The sequence below is a fragment of the Camelus dromedarius genome, chromosome 3, assembly GCF_036321535.1.
Source record: "Camelus dromedarius isolate mCamDro1 chromosome 3, mCamDro1.pat, whole genome shotgun sequence".
NCBI classification, from domain to species: domain Eukaryota; kingdom Metazoa; phylum Chordata; class Mammalia; order Artiodactyla; family Camelidae; genus Camelus; species Camelus dromedarius.
Window position 1 is genome coordinate 61,513,459 of NC_087438.1, and position 23,061 is coordinate 61,536,519.

Consider the following 23,061-nt stretch of genomic DNA (forward strand, 5'->3'; position numbering starts at 1 on the left):
ACTGGAACCCTTGGAGAGGTCAGGGTTAGAAAGAGGTTGATTGATCTGGGAGTTTTCAGATGAATTTGAGTAGGAAAGCAGAGAAGCAGTAGGTTCTCTGAGTAGATGCTTTAGCAAGTTTTGTTTTACAATTCACATTTTGCTGGTGACTGGCTGTCTTCCAAAATAGATCACACTGTCCTCAGGCACAGTGAGTCATTACATGTTGTTTTCTTTCCCTTATCAGCTTGCTCTCATCTCTAACCATTTGGCCAATGTTTCTGTCTAAGCATTTCCCCTGTCTCCACTAAGGTCAGAGAAAAGGGAAATAGACTAAAACCACCATCCCATAAACGCAGGTTTATGAAGTACGTTGTATGTGCTTTGCTTCATTCTGGGTGTTTCAGTCATATCCTATGAGTGATTGAAGTTAGATTAAAAAGGCTTACCTTTATATGACAATTGTTAAAAATTGGAATGAATTATCTAGAGAGGTTGTATATTCTAAACGTGGAAGAAATGGTTAGAGTGGGTACTGCCTGGTAATTGACAATGGAACACAAATTCTAATATGTTCTGGAGATAATATAAATATATTTCAGTGATATTTCTTGCTGACTTGTGGGTCGATTGTTTTCCACTTACTTCCACACCTGTGTAAGCAGAACCCCTATCACTGAGCTTGTGTCTCTTTTTATGTGTGATTACTTTATATCTTCCACATTCTCCATATGGGCTTGTATGTTGGCCAATGCAATAGGAAATTCTATTCTTTCCCTTAGAGCTTTTCTTCAGTCATTGTGGGAATAAAGTATGCATTGATTATAATCAATTCTGAATCATATTCTTTAAATGAGAATGATAAACAATTTTCTTCCTGTATGCAGTGAATATTATGCAAATGACAAAACTTTTCACTTGCATTAAGAAAGAGGAAATAATGTCCTACTTCAGCAGGAGGTATTTTTGTTTGGCATAACGAAGACATTTTCAATTTAGGGAATAGCATTAGGTCAAGGTTCAGGGAGGAGGTCAGTGAAAGACCAATATAATGTATTTTCTCTTTTTCTGTAGATTTCTCTGAATAGAACAGAAACTGACCTCTACAGGATGTTTGGATTGCAGGTAAGGCTAATTTGAGGCAAATCTGCTTCACAGTACTGTGGTCTTAGCTCCCCCTGGCTGGAACCCCAGTCCCTGAGTACAGAGTTAGTGCCTGCTTCTCCCATAGCACAGTCCCCTCTGAAAGCTCCCACCCTAAGCTTGGACCCTGCTATTTTCCTTGGCAGCTCTGATGGAAGTGGCTGAAGTACCTGGTATGTGCTGGATGTGGGGGATTATTTGGGGGCAGTATTTCACCTCTTTATTATCTCTGTTCTAACTCCTCTCTTTGGGTGTAGCTGCACTCTAATTATAGCAAAAGCTAAACAACATGAACTTTAGTCCAGGAACTTTGCAGTTCCCCAATTTTTTGAGAGAGAAGAATTTTTCACATCATTTCTTCACTTCCTTGTTTTCATTCTGCTTTGTGGAATACATCTAGTTAATTGATTCATCATCTCATTATTATTGGCAGGATGGTGGACAGGTGAAATCTTTAAGCTTCTTGAGTATCTGAAAGTTGGCATAACTACACTTCAACTCTAGTTTGTTCTGAGGATGAAACAAGATAATTCCTACAACATATATTTGAAAAAAGAATTGATTCAGTTTAATTTGCCACCAGTACTGTGTATGCTAAATCCATTGTTCATTCTGAATTTCAGAGTTTGGAGAATGGCTCAAATAATTTTATATTAACTTACTATAATAACAATCACTTATTGAGTGCTTATTGTGTGTGAGGCTCTGTGTTAAACCCTAATATTAACCTGTTTAATTTTCATTACCGCACTGGCGTTAAGTTCCATTTTCTCTATTTTATGACGCATGGGTAGAAGTAGCCTGCCTAGTGGCAGCCTCTTAAAGTCTGTTTGACACCTCCATCTGTCCTCCTACCTGTACTCTACTGCCTCCCTGTGACCATCTTCTACATACTGGTGTCCTGTTTTGAAAGTACAATACACAGACTTGAGCAGCTGTTCTTCTGTTATGGTTGTGAGGTTGACTCTGAGGTAGGAAAATGTTGCAGTTGAAGTGGAAAAGGATTATGGACTTGGAACTCTGTGATCAGGTCATCCGGGGACAGCTTCTCTTCCTTTCTAGAAAACTGGCTAAGAACCTGGCTCTAGAATAATTTCCTGGGTTATATTCCAGCTTTGCTACTTGGTAGTGTTGTGACCTCGGGCAAGCTCAGCTTTCTGAGCCTCAGTTTTCTCATCTATAAAATGGGGATAATATTACTCATATCTTAGAGTTGTTGTGAAGATTAAATGAGTTAATACATGTAGTTTCTTTAAAATAGTGGCTGACACTTGGGGAGCACTACTGGATATTATTAGTACTTCGATGTCATTTGCTTTTTATCTCCCTTCTGGGTATCTCCATGTGTGCATAGTTGCACACTCACTAAGAAATGCATAGATTCACTTAAAAATGTTGCAACGCCTATCCCTCAGATCATAATCTGCTTTTGCAGTTTTTAGCATACCATATAAAGGGAAAAACTGATTGTTAAGCTTACGTATTTTTCATCTTCCGAAACACTTACTACTTAGAAATTAATGGAATTAATGGTCTTTTATGTTTAATTCTGACTTCAAATTTATGAAATTGAGACCCGTTTAAAATCACTGTGAACAAAAGCCAAATCTATTTAGTGACTCAATTGCCTTATCTTTAGTCATCATTTCAGATTCGAAGCAAAAGCAAATTAAAAACATGTGGCTATCTAGAATCTTTTCTATTTTTATATCTGCCTTGTGAACAAGGTACATGGTTAGACATCTTAGCCTTTTGGCCCAGCTTGAGGAAGAGTTAATAAAGTAAAGTTATGTAAAGTGCATTGAACTCCTCAGGAGAGAAGTGTTATATTAATACCTACCTCACAGTGATGTTCTCAGACTTAATGATAGAAAGTTTGTAAATTGCCTTGGTACTCCCAGTAACGTCCTGATGAAGCATCATTTTGTTTTATTGCACAGAGCTCTAAGTTACACAGAATGCAAGTTAAGGGGGAAATAATATCTCAGTCTTTATTTTACAATCAGAAGTTCATAAAATAAAAAGAAAATTTTGCTCCAGTTGTGAGTGGTAGAGTTGATCATTTTTATATTATCTCTTTCTATTGCTTTTGGGAAGAGGAGGAATTTATAATGCACAGTATAACTGAGCACTCATCCTTGAAGTATATAATGGCAGAAATAGCAATCAGGATAGAGACCTTTAAGGACACTAGTATTCAAATATTTAAAAATTAAATCCCAGTTTTAAAAGAGTCACACTCTTTTTTATATGATTACTTTTAAGTTTGGCATTTTTGAGACATGTCTTCAATCGATACCTGTAATACTTACAAATATTGTACTGTAAACACATATTCTTGCTGTAGGGTACATTTAAAATGTCTAAACACTAATCAATATAGAGAAATTAAGTATTGACTAAAATAGCTTTATAAGAAGTAATTATTGGTTTGCTCTTTTAGAAATTAGACATTTTCACTTTGGGAATAAAGAGTAAATTTACTATCATGAAATTAAAGTGTTTTTGACCTTTTTGTACAACTTTCCTCTCTCTATGAAGTGATTAGCTTTAAATATGATTGCACAGCTGTATTATGTTGCAAGCATCAATTTTTAATTATTATAAGGTCAATGTTACAACAAATGTGATTAGTATAGTACCTCAGTGCCCTTATTTACTTTGCACTCAAAAACCACCCAGTGTTTACCTAAACCGACCTGAACCTCTCTCTATTGATATGACTGATTAGATTTATGCCAAATCTTTTATTTTTCCCTCAGTGTTTAGCCTGTATATGTGATTTTGTTGATTCTTTCAGCTTTTAAAAATACAGATTGCTTGATTTATCTCTTCCCTTCATTCTTATGTGTCTATGTGTAGGTGCCTCTGTGTGTATAATCATAGCTATTAATAATTTGGCAATCTCCTGCCTTTGTATAACATGTTGTCTTAGTCAGCTTGGACTGCCTTAATAAAATACAGTAGACTGGGTGGCTTAAACAACAAACATTTATTTCTCATAGTTCTGGAGGCTGGGAAATCCAAGATCAAAGTGCCAGCAGATTCGGTGCTGGTGAGAGCCCTCTTGTTGGTTTGCAGATGGCCGTCCTCTTGTTATAGCCTCATGTGGCCTTTCCTTGGTGCGTGCACTTGGAGACACACAGTTCTTACTCTTAAGAGGGTTAATTATCTCATGAGATGCACCACCTTCATGACCTCACCCTCATCATGACCTAATTACCTCCTAAAGGTGCCACCTTCAAATATCAGGGCAGATTTATGTGCAGCCCATTTACAGAGAAAAGGAATTTCCTTTTTTAGAAATAGGTTTATATGATTAACGTTTGTAGAGATTTGCCACTCGTCCTTATGTTTCTTACTGCTCTATGTGACTTTAAATTTAGCTCTTTAAATTAAAATATGCTGCATATAAAACTACAGAACAATACATGATCTACATACTAGCCATTAGAATTCCCCAAATGTTCGGCATTAATAGTGACTCAAGTTTTAATGCAAAGGTTGTTTTCTAGTACTTATCTAGTTCTTTAGGTTTCATTTTCTGTTGATATATTATTTACAGTTAAAAATAACAACACTAGACAAAAATCTTTGTAGTATTTAGTAAGTGAAGCAGCATAAGGTTTCCAACAAACTAGAAAGATGCAAGCCAGATACTCCATCTCTGTGGCTTGAGGAATGAAAGATCAGAAGCTGGCTGGGCTCCAGTGGGAATCTTTTTTTTTCCTTTTTCTAATTGAGGTATAGTCAACCTACAATGTTGTATTTGCTTCTGGTATACAGCATAGTGATTCAGTTGTACACACATGTGTGTATATATATGTAATTACACACACACACACACACACATATATATATATATATATATATATACATACACACATACACATACACACTCCTTTTCATATACTTTTTCATTATAGGCTATTATAAGATATTGAATATAGTTCCCTGTGCTATACAGTAGGATCTTGTTTATCTATTTTATATATAGTAATTAGTATCTGCAAGTCCCAGACACCCCTTTTCTCCCCTGGTAACCGTAAGTTTGTTTTTTATGTCTATGAGTCTGTTTCTATTTTGTAAATAAGTTCATTTGTGTCATTTTTTTTAGATGCCTCGTGTAAGTCATATCATATGGTATTTTTTTCTCTTTCTGGCTTACTTCACTTAGTATGACAATCTCCAGGTCCATCCATATTGCTGCAAATGGCATTGTTTTACTCCTTTTTATGGCTGAGTAGTTATATATATATATATACACCACAACATCTTTATCCAGTCATCTGTTGATGGGCATGTAGGTTACTTCCAAGTCTTAGCTATTTTAAGTAGTGCTGCTATGAACATTGGGGTGTTTGTAACTTTTCAAATTAAGAGTTTCCTCCAGATGTGCTCAGGAGTGGGATTGCTGGATCATATGTTAAGTCTATTTTTAGTTTTTTAAGGAATCTCCATACTTTTTTCCACAATGGCTGCACCAGCCTACATTCTCCAGTGGGAACCTTAAGATGCGATAGTGGAGAAAGACTATTGCCAGGTTATGACAGGGGGCAAAGTGGCTGGTGGGGAAATGACTCATTAGTTATTGATCAGGGTAAGCTATAAAGAACATAAGTCTTGCCTTTGATTCCTTCATACATGTTCAGCCAATTGAGTAGGGGTATAAGGAACAGTTCTAAGAACTATAAGAACTTATTTCTGTGTTGGATGATGCAGCTTCCCCACTCCCTCCATCTTTCTTATCCACTATATTATTTTTCAGTCACGTGTTCTAAAAATAGTTGCTTTTAAAAAAAGAAATATGTAGGATGCTCTTGTTGAGAAGTATTAGGGCCTAATAATTAGTGTGTAATGATCAAATTTTTGGCATTGAAACAAGGAGTTAGGAGAATATTTTGGGATTGGATGGTTATTTCCTGAACCTCGTAAGTTATGTTACCCAAGTAAGCTTATTCTAAATGGTTTTGTGAGCCATTCTTCTACTTCAGCTCCCCTACTGCCTCTACCCTCACTACCTACATACCCAAGTATTTGTGAGTAATGCGCCAGAAACATTGCTAGAAAAATTCTTTTTCTTTTAAACAGGACATCATGAAAGCAGGGAAAGACTTTATTATACACTAAAGTTGTAGAAAGATCACAAATATATGATTTGATTGAATGTAAAAGCCAGAGAAATATTGTTGATCAGGGTTAAAATCATGATTTATTCCTATCAGCCATGGACCCTGGACAAAAGCTTTCTAAACTAGGAAAATGTCACTGATTTAAGAAATCATACATTTGATGCAGGAATTATGTGGAGCCTTTCCCAGTTACCTTCATTGACCCAACCCTTTCCCAAGACATGATTGGGACATCCTGAAAAGATCTTAAAAGATGAGGTGGCGAGGTGTGGCACTTCATTTTAAGTCTCTAACTACCTTTAGATTTGCTTTACTTTTCAACATTATGCTAATTATTGTCCAGATTTTAGACATGTAATAATTTGTATGGATTGAACTTTTAGAGCAGATTGAACTGTGTTCAGTTTGGTGGTCAGGGGAGTCTAGTGTAGGGGGTATAAATAGGGGCCACAAGATGAAGGTGCAAGCAAGTATCATACTGATTTATTTCTAGGTCAAATAAAATCTATGTATTCATTATACACCTTAGTTTGGCTATTCAATATTAGCCATACTTTATTGCTCTCTTCTCTTTCAATAGGGCATAGGATGCTCAGGTGGCCTATCCATCCTGAAAACATCAGGGAAATGCTTTTGGTTACCGTTTAACTTGTTTTTACCATTGTGATAGACATTCAAGGTACAAACTTTGATGGCCAATTTGGAGGTGCAAGGCACCCACTCTAAGTAAAGCTAGGAGAGGGAATCTTTCCAAAGCTTTAAAAGACTATTGGAAAATGAAATTTTTGACTAGCCTGCAGCCATTCTACCTGGTCTGCTCATATCAACCCTTCTCTGGGTTAGTGACTTTATTTTCCATAAAGCCACATAAATAGCCAGTTATCCTATGAAACATGATCAGCCATCTTAGGAAAATGAAAGTTAATATTATAATGAGATAACATTTTCCACTGCTAGATAGTAAAAATTAAAAATCAGGACTATAATAAATGATGTTGAAGACAGGGAGAAATGAAACACATAAGTCATTGATAGGAGTATAAACAGGTACAACCACAGGCAATAGTCACAATGTTTAACCACTGGGTCAGGAACTGACCCTTTAGTTACTGAATTGTGGGAAGGTCTCTGACATCTGGGAGGCTGGCCAGGGAGAGTGACCAACTTGTCCTGGTTTGCTGGGAACTTTGTTGGTTTAAAACTGAACATCCTGTGTTCCCAAAACCCTCTCAGTCCCAGGCAAACCAGAATAATTTAGCCACTCTATAACCGTATCAGCTGCAGGGGGACCCTCAAGGAACTCAAGGTAGCAGCTATTTCTTAAGTGTGGAATTATTTTGATATTTTAAAAACTAGTGAAGCTGTACTGGTGTGTACCTGCTGAACACTAATTCTGGATACACCCACTTTGGAAGACCATGTGGCATATCCTGTGAAATTCAGTATACACATATCCTATGACCTTCAAATTCTTCTCTATTGCAAATAGATTAGGGCAACTCTTGAATCTGTGACCTAGGAGACATGTACAAGAATTTTATAGCATCATTGTTTGTAGTAACAAAAAATTGGAAACAACTTGAACATCCTGCAATAAAACACTAAGATAACTGTATTGTGCTTTTCATACCATGGGATACGATGAAGAAGTGAAAATGAAGGGACCATGGCTGAAAGCAACAGGTGAGTTTCTCTCTCAAATAATATTGAGCCAAAGAAACAAGTTGAAAAATATACAGCATATGGTTCATTTACATAAAGTTAAAGACAGGCAGAAGTCAACAATGGTTTTAAAGGGATACAAACATGCAAATTATAAAGAAAAGCAAGTAGATGAAAAATACAGAAATTCATGATAATTCCCTGTGGGAAAGGGGCTTATTGAGGTGAGGGCTTCGCAGTTACCGAAATGTTCCATTTCTTAAGCTAACTAGTGATATGTGGTGGTTTTTAAAATTCTTTTCACCTAATATATATGTTTTAAAATTTGTTGATATACACACAATATTTAATAAAAATGTGGAAGTCTAAAAAAGTTAAAATAAATTTTGGGGGGATTCCCTAAAAATTACATTTGCATCTTTCATATCCTTGAAAAGGACATGGGGAACTAATTATTTAATAAATATTTATTGATTCCCTACTGTGTATTAGTTATATAAGGTTGAAAAACCAAAATCCCTGCCTTCAAAGGGATTCTAGTGGGAGAGAAAAACAATAAGCCTCTACATGAATAAATGCATTAGTAGACAGGTACAATACATATGTTATCACATTTCAGGCTGAGGTTAGCATTCGAGAGAAATAGAAAGCAAATTAGGGAAGAGAAGGTGAAGGAGGTGGATATTTTCACGTTGTCAGGCAAAGCTTCCAGAGCTCATGACATGTAATGGAGGCCTGGGTGAAGTGTGGAAACAAACATGTGAGTATTTGGGGGAAAGCACTCTAGGCAGAGTGAAGAGCCCACCAACTCACCTCCCATGGCCCATCCCAAAACCTTCCCCTTCATGCAGAGCATTGTGTGCAAAAGAAGAGAGGTCTCCACCCCTCACAACCCAAACACCTTCCATTTTTCCAGGTTCAGGGAGGTTATCCTCTTGTCCTGAATAAGGCCACTCACCATCCTCTCCAGACCTTATGGCCTCATATAAGTAGAAGATTTTTGAAATGGAGCCCTATTAACTTTCCCCTTTGTCAACAGAGTCCTTAGCCCTTAAGGAGTCCAGAGTTCATTTGCTGTCTGGTAGTGGGGAGAGGACAACATCTCTCATTCTTTTGAGTCTTGAAAGAAGCTATAGAAAATATCAATGATTATTGCAAAAGACTATTTTGCCACATTATGCATGATACAATGTTTTGAAGTCTGGTTGATTATGGTGTTTGCTAAAGCAGGAGAACCAGTCTTCAAAAAGACCTGAGTAGAAGGTACTCTGTGGTCGTTATCTTTAGTTTAGGGTGTTTTGCATGGTCGACTTCTGTGGTCATGCTTAGCTGTGGGTGGTAGAAAGTCCTGGCTCAGTGATAAGCTGCATAATATTGTCAAGCGACTTCTGTTGCCCTGAGCCTCAGTCTCTCATCTGCTCCTACCTAAAGTGGTTATCGTGATGACTAAATAAACTAATGAATGTGAAGTTGCCTTGTAGTTGACAAAATCTCTTCAGTAAGAATAAGTAAGGGTAAGAATAACCACTTGGACTTAGAGACAAATTTAATTTTGAATCCTAGTCCCACTACTTTTTTCACTTTAAGTTGTGGTTAAGTTTCTTTTCTGAGTCTTGACTTCACTCATTAGCTGCAAATTCATTCAAAAAATGTTTTGGTGGCTTTTATAACCAGATACTATATTAGGCATTAGAAAACAATAATAATGGTAATAATACTCATGATAAACTCAAAAGTTTGTCCTGAGGAATAAATAACTTACCTATAGCATTCAGTACATTTTTTAGTGCATAGGCAGTGGAAGTAACTATTATTACCATATTACATGAGTAACGCTTTTTATAGCTTCAGTTCAGATTTATTTTTTGAACTCTAGACTTGCATATCCCATTGCTGTCTTGTTATCTCTGCTTTGATATATTATAGGTAGTTCAAATTTAACAAGTCCAGTAAACAAACCCTCAATTCTTCCCTTAAATATTTTCTTGCCACCTTTTTTATCTAAGTAAATAGCACAATCATCCTTTAATTTGCATAGGCCTCAAATCTCTCAGTTATCCTTGAGTCTGTGTTTTCTACCACTTGCTACGTCCAGTTTAGCTGACACATTCATCATAATTTTGTAATTAAGGAAAGAAAAGCTTAGAGAGTTTAAGAAATGTTTACATGATCCCACAGCTAGTAACCTCAATGGGGGCAGTCCAGTTCAAGTCTTCTGATTTGTGCTCCACTGCTCTTTCAGTTTTACTATTCTGCTATTTGGAGGTATCAGGGCATGAGTAAGAATTCCTCTTTAGCATCTTCATAATTAAATGAACGAGTGCATATTGATTTAACACTCATGTAATAATTATCTAGCAAATACCGGGGAAGAAGAATGCAGCCAGAAAATTATGAAGTACCGTTTAAAGGAAACTACTTGTTTTTGAAAATCCAGTTTCAATAGAGGGACAAAAGGAAATTTATATTATCAAATAAATAGAGCACTGATGGAAAGCAAATTTTGTCTGAACTTACACTATGAGATACTGTCATACAAAACCAATGACATCTTTCAGAATCTGTTAAAAGCCACAACATAAGCAAGAGAGGAAATTGGAAATCTCTTCAGATATCTACTCTGTTTAGTCATGAGGAAATTTCCAGGACAGTAGGGATGGCAATTACATTTTTCAAGCAAAATAAACACTCTACTCTGTTGCCATACATTAGTAAGAAATATAGCAGACAAAGAGTGAGGTGAGGCAAGAAAAGCAAGAAATTATTTATGCCGATTTAAAGAATGCTGAGTGTAATAGTTATTAATTGCAGTAAAATGACACTAATTAGACTTATGTTTGATGTTGAAAGCAGCAACTTTCTCTGTGATTTCTCAAACTAATTTTTAAACGGAAATATAGGAGCCCAAGAAATTGATTTGATTAAAACTCTTTCCTTTTGACATTGGTAATTACCATAATAATTTTTAGTGCAGTCTTCTTGAATATTAGTTATCTGTTTAACTGTATGATGCCTGTTACTGACATACTAACTGCTAGAAGTTGATATGGTAATACAGTTTTCATTAGTGCTTACTGATGTGTGAATTAAACATTGATATAAAAGATGCTTCTCACCATCATGGAAATGTTAATTAAATTGGTAAGTATAAAAACACTTCTTTTGAGAAAATTTTAATTTAAGCAGAATAAATATATTTCACATTAGGAGAGTTTGATTCATGTATTTTGGGTTAGAGGAAAAAGTACTTTGGCAGGTACTCAAAGCCATCAAATAGATTCATTTAACAGATTCTGAAAGATGTCATGTCTGTTTTTCTAATTAAGTACTTTGACACAAACTTTGAATGTAATAAGGTAATATTAAAAGATTACTTACAGAAAGATAACTCATAAAGCAACAGGATGATGAGGCTGTCAAAGAAAGTTAATACAATTTTTAACTGTTTTAAAGCTATGGTCTAAAGGAAGGAGGAAGGGTGGTGGTTTCTGTTGGTGGGATGGATGAGAACTATTGTTTTCATCAGTCAGAGCTCGGGCTTTGAGATCAGGGAAGCGTAACCGGCATTGGAAGAGGATTTGAAACCATGACAATGAAGCCAGTTCTGAAAGTTATGGGAATGTTTAGAGAAAGACTTGGTGTGTCTTTTGTTCTTTCCTTTTCTTTCTTTCTCTCTCTTCCTCTTCCTTCCTTCCTTCCTTCCTTCCTCGAAGCATTGCTTAACTGGTGTCCTTATTATGATGGCTAGTAAATATTAACATTTTCCTCAAGTGAATCAGAAAGCCCATTAAAATGAGTGACAAAAAAAATTTTTTTAACCACCTGACAGTCTTTTTTTATTTTTTTGAGGTATAATTGAGGTAAAATTGACAAATAACCTTATATTAGCTTCAGGGGTACAACATAATGATTCAGTATTTGTATATATTGCAGAAACACCACAACAGGTCTAGTTAACATCCTTCACCATACATAGTTACAAAATCTTTTTTTGGTAATAAAAACTTTAAAAATCTACTATCTTAGCCACTTTCAAATATGCAATGCAGCATTATTAGACTATTAGGCTTACTTATTTAATGAATGGAAGTTTTTACTCTTTGATCCTCTTCAGCCATTTTGCCCACCTCACACCCTCTACCTTTAGCAACTGCCAAACTGTGAGATTTTTTAAAACAGAGCTGCTAAAATATCCTCCGTGTGAAAGGATCCATTCACCATAAAAGGCAGTAGAGATTATGAATAATGTAAATATGTATTTTTCCAGATATACATATATTCAAAACCAGGAACTAAATGAGGACAGGATTCGCTTATAATTTGACTGTTGTATAAGTAATCATATGTCAAACCTCAGTTGACTGGTGCCATGTTTTTAATTTATTTAAGGGATTTTTGGTGTCTGTTATGGCCTGGCACCCTGGGCCGCTGTCTAGCTTACCAAAATCTTAATTCAATTTTGTTGGATGACATGTTTATTGGAAATATACATAATAAAATCAAGTAGAGCTTAAATGTCTGGGATACAGAATTCTTAAGTTCATCCCAACCCTAAAATACTGTCGTAGAAATTATAAGATAATTTGGTATTTAGGGATACACAAAAACATCTTGATTGAAACTATTCAGCTAACCAACTGATCTGTCTTCCTATGTGACTTGAAATTAGGACCAAATAGTTAGAGCTACAGACCAATTACCAGAAAGAATAGTCGGTAAGATTCACGTACTGTTCTTCCTGTTTGTACTGTCTCGCAAAAGATTTACGTTAATTCTTGATTATAGAGTCTTCCAGATGAAAATGATTGCATTTAGGACTTTTAAAAATAAAACTTTAAAAAGTTATGAAGCTGATATCCAGAATGGAGAACCAACACTTTGTTTCATTACTGATGTTACTTGTAGAGGCAGTTTGCTGAAGAGACAGTTGTGTCAAGTGTAAACAAGGTGGTTTGTAATTTGCAGACGGGGTTTTCCTGCTCTTGCCTCTAGTCTGCATTTTATTTTAAACCATTTAACTGTGAAACAATGTATGTGTGTGGTGTGTATTTTAAGTTACTTCTTATAAACATTCCAGTCAAACATTTATCAGGGAATAAATAGAATGCTTTTTTCTTGTCTATTAGTGACCACGAATTTGCTGTCATTCACTCCTACTTTTTGCTGGCTGGGTGTTGTAACTGGTCTACAACTGGGATTGCCCTATGATCTTGACTTTGTTAATGTTGAAGCTAATTAGCTCAGCTCCCTGGTATAATTCTGACTGAGAAGTTGGTCATGGCCCATGCTAATTATCCAAGGAGCCAAAAAACAAGTTTAGTTAGTTAGGCTTATTTGTTCTAGGAAAACTACGAAATGTTAGAGGTAAACTTATAAAGAAGGAAACTATACCTATATGAAGAAAAATATGATATCTATTGAAGTCCATTAACCAATCTGAAAGACATCATGCTCTTGAATGGAAAGACTCAATAACATAAAATGTCAATAATACGAAATTAATACATACATTTGTGCAACTTCAAGTAGAATCTCAATATTTTAAAAATATATTACATAAAATGAGACTAAGTATCTGAATGTAAAAGAATGAACCATGAAGCACAGCCAAAAAATTAAGAAAAGATAGAGTAAGAATAACTTTGTCTTAATATATATTAAGACATTAATCCATTATTAACAAATAATATGGTATTTATATAGTATCAGAAATATATACATATATTTCATATATATATGAACAATAAAATAGAGAATTTAAGCCAGTATACAAGGGATTTACCATATGGCAATTTTCTGGGAACATAGGTTTTATTTAATAAATATTGTTAATACAGCTGGTTATTCATTTTGGCGAAATTGAAAACAGGCTCTCCATTCCTTTTGTCGTATACAAGATACAAATTCCAACAGGAGTAAGAATTTATATACTATGAATTCATTGAAGTAAATTATTAACTGTCTCCTCTCTACCAGTTGAGTTGAAGAGATTTTCAAAAAGTAGAGATAAGCCATGGTAAACCATGCCAATCCCCACCTGCCTCCACCACATACACACAGTGAAAGCCACAGAAAACTCTATTGTAGGTTTCTAACACTGGTTACCTTGATGAAGATGTGATGGCTTACAGAAAAGTAGAGGGAAGACAAGGAAAACAAACACATAACCAAATAAATAAATTAGTAAATAGGTAAATAAATAACAGTTGTTTACAATGACAAATACCTTGGTCAACATAAAAGTGTGTTTATGCACAGATGCATAAAGAGAACCATGAGGCAATGATCACTAAAGTATTAATGGTGGTCATTGCAGTGTCATGTAATTTCTAATGATTTTTGCCTGCCCTATTATGCTTTTCTGTATTGGTTAAATTTCATTTATAAACAACACTTACAATTATATAAGCAGAACAGCAACTGATGAAGTTTTTCCTGACTGGAGGACAATCAGACCTGAGGGATAAGCTGAGAGAAGGGCAGGGCTTTACAGGGGCACAAGGAGATAGTGACTACATAATGCAGTGACAATTAATAGTTCTACCTTCCTAAAAATTGACATGTTAAGGAAAAAAAACAATTTGTTATAGAATATGAAATTTTACTTGTTTTCTTTAAGCATTTCTGCTATGTTTGTAGACAAAGAGGGATAAGCTTATAAGAAAAGGAGGAATGTAACTTTTGCTGCATCTATAACTGTGATAGTTTTTATTGTGTCAGCTAAGCTTGGTCTGTGTTTCCCTATCCTTTTTCCTGTTTGATTCTGGGTTAGAGTTGCCACAAGAGAAATGTGAATGAAATTTGGGGTGGGGGCACAAGTGAAGCAGCAGCCATTACAATGTGATACATGTACCTAAGGAACTTAAGAATATTGCTCAATAGATTTAGACATTACCAAATAGTATTTTTACTGCTTGTGATAAAATAGGAGGCGAGATAGGAACTCAAGAAGGAACAGTTTGAATAGAATTTAGAGAAATTTAAGGAACAGTTTTTAAGCAAAATTAAGAGGAAGTATAAGGAAGTCAGGACTTTCTGTGTTAAAAATGTAAAATTGTTTTTCATTTTCAGTATCTCTCACCAAAAGGTTCTCAAAGTCAGTAATGACATCAGAGAAACATCAAATCCAGGATGGTACAAATAAAGATCTCAAGAATATGCCGGTGAGACTCTTTGTTATAACTGGAGAAAAATTTAAGGGTGCTTAATAGAACTTCTAAGAATATTCTTTCCTACTAGAAAATAGAGGCCCTGAGGAATCTTAAGAGTGTGACTCTTAGATATTTTCAACTAGATAAAAAGGCTTCCAAGTAGTCTCAGGTCATTGTCCAGTGGGATCTTGGTGTGTAGGTCAAGTAATTTTTGGAAAGAAATTGGAGTGTGACTTTCGTTGAATGAAATGGATTATGATTTGACATACAGGAAGCCAATAAAGCTTTGAAAGGAACTGTATTAGCTTGGAATGATAGAGATGAGATAGTAAAAATGAGAAGAAGTTTTTGTTCCCTTAACCTGCAGGAAGCAGGCTGAAAAAACTACTTAGTACAAGGATGATTATTCTCATGGGGAAAGAAGGATGACTTAGAAGGCAGAACCAAGATCCCCCAAACTCCAGTGAATTATTCTCAGGGAACAGGACTATGCCATAATCAAGGAACTGGTTACCCATGCCCAAATGGATTTCAGAACTACTGTGGACCTGCTGTGTCCTTCTCATTTTGTCTCTTTGTGACAGGGACTATCTATTTCAGTTATCCTATGCCTTCTTGCCATTGTGTGGGGTTGTGTATGTGACAGATAACTTGTCTCTTTAGTTAGCAGGTCTTCAGACTGATAGAAACTATACTTGAGAAGCAAAACCTGAGGAAACAGCATATCCTCACTTGGAACTGATGTAAATGATAAGATCTTGGCCCTCAAGCCTGAGCCTGATATTATAGTGGGATGAGAATGTTGACAGTCTTAAGAAAGTGAGTGGGAGGGGCATGGATTTTTGGTGGCCAAAGGGTAGATTGTAATAGATAGTAAAAGATTACCCTTATAAATTCTGTTGCTTTTTATATATACATGCTCCTACTCATGTTGAAGAGTGATGTTTAATTTCCTTCCCCTTGAATCTAGGCTGATCTTAGTAAGTTGCTTGGCCAATAGAATGTGGTGGAAGTGATGTTATGGGACTTGTGAGGCTAGATGGTAAGAAGCTTTACAGCTTCTACCTTGCTCTCTGGTGATGCTTGCTTATTAGACATTCTCTCTTAGAAACTAGCTGCTACTGTGAGATACCCAGGAGACACAGAGAGGCCACTTGTGGGCACTCCAGTTGAATGGTCCAGCTGAGCTCTCTCTAAGAGCCAGCATCAGCTGCCATCTTGGATTAGTAGCCTGGCTGAGCCTTAGCCACTGTCTTACTTTAATTGTACCAGAGACCCCCCAAAAGTACCACCCAGCAGAGCTCAGTCAATAGAACCATGAGAGATTATAAAATCTTAAGCCAATAGATTTTATAATGGTTCGTTATACAACGACAGATAAGCAAAACAATAACCATTTTTCACACCTTCCATACTCCTTTTCCCTCCATGTGGAATACTTTGCTCTGAGACTTTTATAGCATTCCACAAGAAAATTTTTCACATGGCCTCTACTTCAAAACTCTGAATAAAATTCACTGCCTCCTTTCCTGAGTAATTCACTTGTTTCTGACTCTCTCCTCTGCACTTGAGACATAATTTGTCTCATGTTAATTTGTCTTAGTTATATTTTGTTTTCAAAAGTCCTTGACTCATTCTCAAGTAGTACATCTTCTGCTTTTTCTATTTAGTTGTTGATTTCTTAAGACAGACTCAGTCTCTTACTTTCCCCCTCACCCCTTTTCCTTCACAACCTCCAAGTTTATACTGACCACTCAGTAATTTCAACTACCTAAATATCTTCTGGATTACTTTTTAGAATTGGATGGAAAACACTCTCTTTTGTCCTAGCAGCCCTACTAAACTGTTAATCACCACATGAAATTTTCTGTTGTATACCACATTAATGGCTTGGAGTTCTGATGACTACTGGCTTATCTTGAATTGCTATTAATCTGTTATCTTATTTTCTCCTGATCCTCTCTATTTTTCAAAATTGAAGTATAGTTGATTTACAATGTTGTATTAGTTTCTGGTATAACACATAATGGTTTAGTTATAGACATACATACATATATATATATATATATTCTTTTCTCTGTTCTTTTTCATTATAAATTATTAAGGTATTGATTATAGTTCTCTGTGCTACACAGTAGGACCTTGTTGTTTTTCTATTTTATATATAGTAGTATAGTTTATATTTGCAAATCCTGAAGTCCCAATTTATCCCTCTTCCCCTCCTTTCTCCTCTGGTAACCGTAAGTTTGTTTTCTATGTCTATGAGTCTGTTTCTATTTTGTAAATAAATTCATTTTTGTCTTTTTTTTTGATTGTACGCATAAGTGATACTCTGATCCTGTCTTGACTTGGCCCATCTACCGAGTTTCCTCGTTTCTTACCCATGGCCCTGGTAGTTTTACTGTCTTATGCCAAGCTTTTTCCTGTCTTAAGACCTTTACCTTTGTGTATCCTTCAACCCTGGCTTTACCTCTTCAATCTTTGCCTTTCTTGTCTTCCTTAGCTTCTTCACACCCTCCTCTTCTCAGATCAAATATCTTTTTCTCAGAGACCTTTTCTGGCCATGTACTCCAAAGTAGCTGCAAACACTACTCCTTCTCTATCCTTTTATTTGGCTTTGTTTTCCTCATAGCACTCATCATTACATAGAATTATCCTCCTCATTTGTTGTTTGTTTATTCTATGGCTTCTCTTAATCTTGTTTGCCCTCCTCTCTCACTAGTATGTGAGGTCCAAGAGAATAATGCTTTTTTTTTTTTTTTTTGGTTGTTTATTTCCATTATTGCTCAGAGTATGGTGGATTGCCTTGTGCACAGCAGGTATTCAATAAGTATTTGTTGAATGAATAAAGAAACTCATATTCTTCTCCCCCATCAGCACTGGGGGAGCCTTGGGGAAGTTCAACCCAGGGGCTCTTGATTGTGCCCACTGGGGACTGCAGTGACCACCTGCTGACTGGTGGGAGTGGTAACAGTGGGGAGGGAAACTAACAAGTTGAAAGGAGCTCAACTCCTTCTGCTGAGGTTAAATTAAAAATATTGGCGTCTTAGATTTCTTATTAATATTTTTATGCTTAAATTCTGTGTTTATGCCTAAGTGAGCCAGAGATGGGATGACGGAGTGTCAAAGTGAAAAATTTTGTTTTAATTTTTTATTACTTTGCCAATTGGAGCAAGGTTTAAAAAATTCTACAGATAAGTATTTTTATTAGCTTAAACTATAAATAGAATATTTGGTTTCTTCTTATTTGAATATATGTGGCAGCTTAAATAATGGAATCAGTTATTAATCTTAATTTATATGGTCTCATATAGGTAAATTTCTCTCTGAGTGTGTTTAACAGTATAGATTCTAGAGGAAGTACATGTTTTTTAAAGATTCTGTAAGGAGAGTTGCCAGTAATAGATTTGGAAATCTTTATTCTTTAAGAACATGTAAGTTTGTGACTTCTTGAGCTCACCCATATCCTATTTTCTTCTTCCAGGCACATAGGAGGATTATGATTTCTCCCAGCTTTGCAGTTGGGAAAAGCCACGTAACTAGTTCTGTCCAATGGGCTATGAGCACAAGAGACTAATAATTTAGTTGTATAATCACTGACTTGGGACCTGCAGCTCTTTCTTTCCCTTCTACAGTGTCTCAGGAGGCTGTATACTCCAGATGGTACAGCTGTGAGACAGTAGAGCCCCCATACCCCAGACTCCCTCAGTGGCTCTCTAGTGACCTATGTGGAGTACATAGCATGGATCCCTGAGCCACTGAGTCCCTAAATGACTATCTGTGGACCTATTTGTAGTACTTAGCATGAGCCAAAAATTTTTGTGCTTGGCCACTGAGATTTTGTGGTTGGTTGTTACTGCAGTGGAGCCAATTCTAAATGCATAATATAGTTGAGAAATGGGAACTGAGGTTGATTTTTTTTATTGCTTATCTCTAGCAGAAAAGATTTATAAATGTTTAAGAGATCACTTTAAACTATCTTACAATTTTTTTTCAAAGAACAAAGAAATTTGTACAATGTATGCCTGAATTCAATAAAGGGGAATACTTTGTGTGTTCCCGATTTTTCTTCATAGTATTGAAGGAAAAATCATGTACTGAGGTACCTGATTATAGTCTTATAGATGCCTTGAACATAGGTAGATACAGAGGAAAAAGCTCTAGGTCTTCTATGGTTTTAATTCAGAAAACCATCTTTTTAAACAAAAAGGTCCTTCTATATAGCACAGGGAATTATGTACAATACCTTGTAATAGCCTATAATGAAAAAGAATATGAAAAGGAATATATATATATATATACACACACACACATATATATATACACACGCACACACACACACACACTTAATGGAATCACTATGCTGTACACTAGAAATTAACACAACATTGTAAACCAATTATACTTCAATAAAAATAGACAAGTAAATAAACCAAAAACCAAAAAACAAAACCATCTTTTATTTCAACTTAAAAGTAGCTGCAGCTACTGTCACTTCAGATATTTTTTCAGCTTTCATTGTGCTGTGGAAATTAGCATTTTTATTAGCACAAATTATTCTTGTTTGCTAATTCCAAAGATGTCCAAAAGCCAGAACAGCCTCCTGAGCTATTCGACTTTGGAAGAGAATAGTAAATCAATGGGTAGATAGGACCATATATCATATTAAACACAGGGAATTCACCACAAAATCATTACACTAAAAAGCGACAATTTTGATTGATTAAAATGGTATGGGCTGGATAGTGTTAAATCACCATGAGTGATATGACATTATAATTTTACATAGCATATTTCTGCCAAGACAATGAAGGTAAAAGGCATTGTCATCAGATGATAACAGACAATAAGAAGAATCCTGATGTTAGATTTATTACCTGGTTTAGATTTAGAAAGAAGTAATTCTTGTCCTGTTCCACTTATCAAATGACTGTAAATTCAGTGATGATGTAAAATCCTAAGGCAGAGCCACTTATAGGTTTGACAAAGTGCCAGCTATAAAGTATTTATTGTTCTCAGTGTTTCTGCCTTACACACTTAAATATTTATCAGAAACATAAGCCCCGCTGATAAATGTTTCTGATCTTTGTGGGTAGATTATTATTTTTTTTTTAATTTGGATTTTTCATCAGAAACTGCATCTGCATTTTTATTATGTTAAAAACTTTGGGCTCATAATTTGAAAAGGCTATAGGTGAGTTTTAAAATTTTGTTCCTTTTAACTTCTGCTTTTAAGTGTGCAATTTTTGAGGTAATGTTCTTAGTATAGAAGTGAGGACTTCCTTATTTTGCCTTTGCTATACAGGTAGCCCAGCCAAATTTTCTGAATTTCATCTTTATGTGTATATATACACACCACATGAGATCTAAGTTGACGATGGTCTAGTATAGTCTGAGAAAATGTATGCTGTCCAAGTATATTAGGCGTTTGTTTTAATGCCACTTAAATCCATATCCTGTTTCTGAAGAACACAGACATAGGGAGGTCCTTACCCTGGGCTGGGGAGATCTTGCTTGGGAGCACAGCTGACTGGGTCAACGATTAGCACCTACGTCAAAGGAAGGCAGGCAGCACCATACTGGTCGGTGATCTGTGGTGTGGCGGGTCATGGCATAAGAACCCTGGGAAACAGGATGCTCTCTACAGGAGGTAGGAGACTGGTCCTGGTTAGATCTTCTTAAGGCATTCAAAAGTGAGACACACACATGGTAAAGCACCTTGGAAGCACAGAGACTCACAGAAAGAAATCAACTAGTAGACTCCATAAGGTTGCCAAAGCCACTATATATAAAAGCCAAAGGTTGAAGGAAAAAGAGCAGAATTACTGAATGAGTAGCAAGAGAAGTAGACATTATACAAGCTGAAATATAAAGTAGTGGAATGACCATCAGGAACTTGAACTTGTCATTAAGGAGGGCTGAAAGTGGGCTCAGTGGCTGGAAGAAAGCTATTGAGATGATGATGATGATGATTTTTTTATTCTTCAATTCCCTGGGTATCTGTACAGGAAGCTAACTTTAACAATATTAAACTGGGCTTTTCACTTTTCTTCCAACTTCAAAAAGTCTAACACATCTAAGAAAAGTATAATGAATTCATATGATCACAGAATTTTAGCTTTACAACAGAATTTAGAGACATCTTGCCAAAATGCTTTCCTATTTATTTTTATTATGAAGAATTTCAGTGCCAAGGAGGAAATACCATAAAGTCCCTCTCTTTGCTCTACCAGCTGATCATATACTGTGATCATAAGCATCTTAAAGCCACAGACACATCTTAAATAGCTGTTTCTTCTGGCTCTGGTACAAAGTAGGAGCTCAATAAATGCTTTTTGAATAGTAAGTTGTAGCAAAATCTTTTGGCATTTGATAGTTTAGATTTGTCTGCAGAGCTGGTTAATTATAGTTAAAAGAGGGAGTATGGGAAAAAATGAAGTAACAAGACTAACTGTCCTCAGTCTATTTGGCTAACAGTTTCTCTTCTGCACACCACACATACAAACACTCATACACACACTCAAATAAAGGAGATCTTAGCCTTGTAAACCGATTAAGGAGGTTTCACATCCATCAAAATTGGTCCTGGAAAATTCATTGCACAAGGCTATCATTTGGGGTTCGAAACACAAGGGAAATGGGGGCACTGACAGCATCCAACTAATTTACAGTTAGGTCTCCACAGTTGCTTAAATTCATAGATTAAAAGTGAGAAAGGTTTTATATTTGGAACATTTTCTGACTCAAGGCTAAGGAAGGTTAGTAGGAAGCTAAGTTCTCTGCCCCTCTAATAATTTACATGGAACTTTCAGTATCAGTGTCATTTTCTTGAATATCAAAGGCTAAAGAGTATTTTGAATAAATCAAAACTAAAAGAAGACTCTGGGAAATATTACATGTCTGTTGAGCAGACCGTTTCATAGAAGGAGACTAATTCGTTGAATTTAAGGACATTTCTTCAATTTTAGCCATCTCTATGGAAGAACAACAATAAGAGCTGTCTAAGTTACATCTGCCACTCTGTTTTGTCTTAACTTTCAGTTTTATATTCCCTTGGGATAAATCCTTAAAAGCCAGAATAAATAATTCTCCAAAATAGCAGATAGCAAATAAACAATGCTATTTCTAATCTTTATCTGAGTTTTATCTTAGGAGTTGTAAAGACAGATCTTTAGTTTTGGACTAATTCTTTGTATTGGAGAGTTGGGTTCCTTGTGCTAAGAAACTTTTAAAATTTCCTAGTCTAAATTCCCTCCAAAAGGACTTCTGAGAATTGTGATGATTTATGGGACATTATTAAGGGACTGGGCTTAGCAAAGAGAGAAGCCCAGCAATTTCCAAGCAGCTCTACGCGGGAGGAGCAGAAGTGTTTCAGGGCAAGGGCACACTCAAGGACAAATTCTGACTATTCCTAAATTACTTTGCTCATTGTGCGGTGTTTGCATTCTTTATGACACAGCCATTTTTTCCCCTAAGCTCTGGAACAAAATAAATCCTAAAGAAGGCAACATCAAGAAAGTCTGGAGTCCTTATTTGTGTGAAAAGAAAGAAAAATAAAAGTGATGAAGATCTTGTAAATAGGTAAACTTTATATAATGTGCTGAGAACAAAAATTTTTTCAAATGTTGAGATATATGTGCTAAAGGAGACCTTAAAGTTATCTTCCCCCCAGCTCAGGACTGCTAGCATTTGTGAGGGAAATTCTAAGCCTTACTGAAGAGATAAGATCAGCTTCATTCTTTTTGAGCCAGACCTTTGTTTTAAGAATTTGTTCTTGGGAACTCAGAGACTTTGGCTATCCTAACTTCAGAATTTGAAAATGGTTCTTTCTAGTTCGATAAATTCTTGTTCTGCTTTACCTGAGTGAATTTTCACCCTTCTTGACCTATTGTTCTTGAGCCTTGGGAGATGGAATTACAAGGTGATGTTTGAGCAAATAAAATGCCATAGGAAGCTTCTTGTAGTGAGTCTTGGTGCCCACTACAAGGCCTGCC

At 35.8% G+C, this 23,061-nt stretch overlaps 1 long non-coding RNA gene across 3 annotated transcripts in view; it reads left to right on the plus strand.

Moving 5' to 3' along the window:
- Positions 1-23,061, plus strand: part of LOC116152077 (uncharacterized) — a 288,994-nt gene that overhangs the window by 63,361 nt on the left and 202,572 nt on the right. For all 3 annotated transcript variants that reach the window (XR_010379151.1, XR_010379152.1, XR_010379150.1), the window contains exon 2: positions 1,054-1,104. This is a non-coding gene — a long non-coding RNA (uncharacterized LOC116152077). The remainder of the gene's footprint in view (positions 1-1,053; positions 1,105-23,061) is intronic.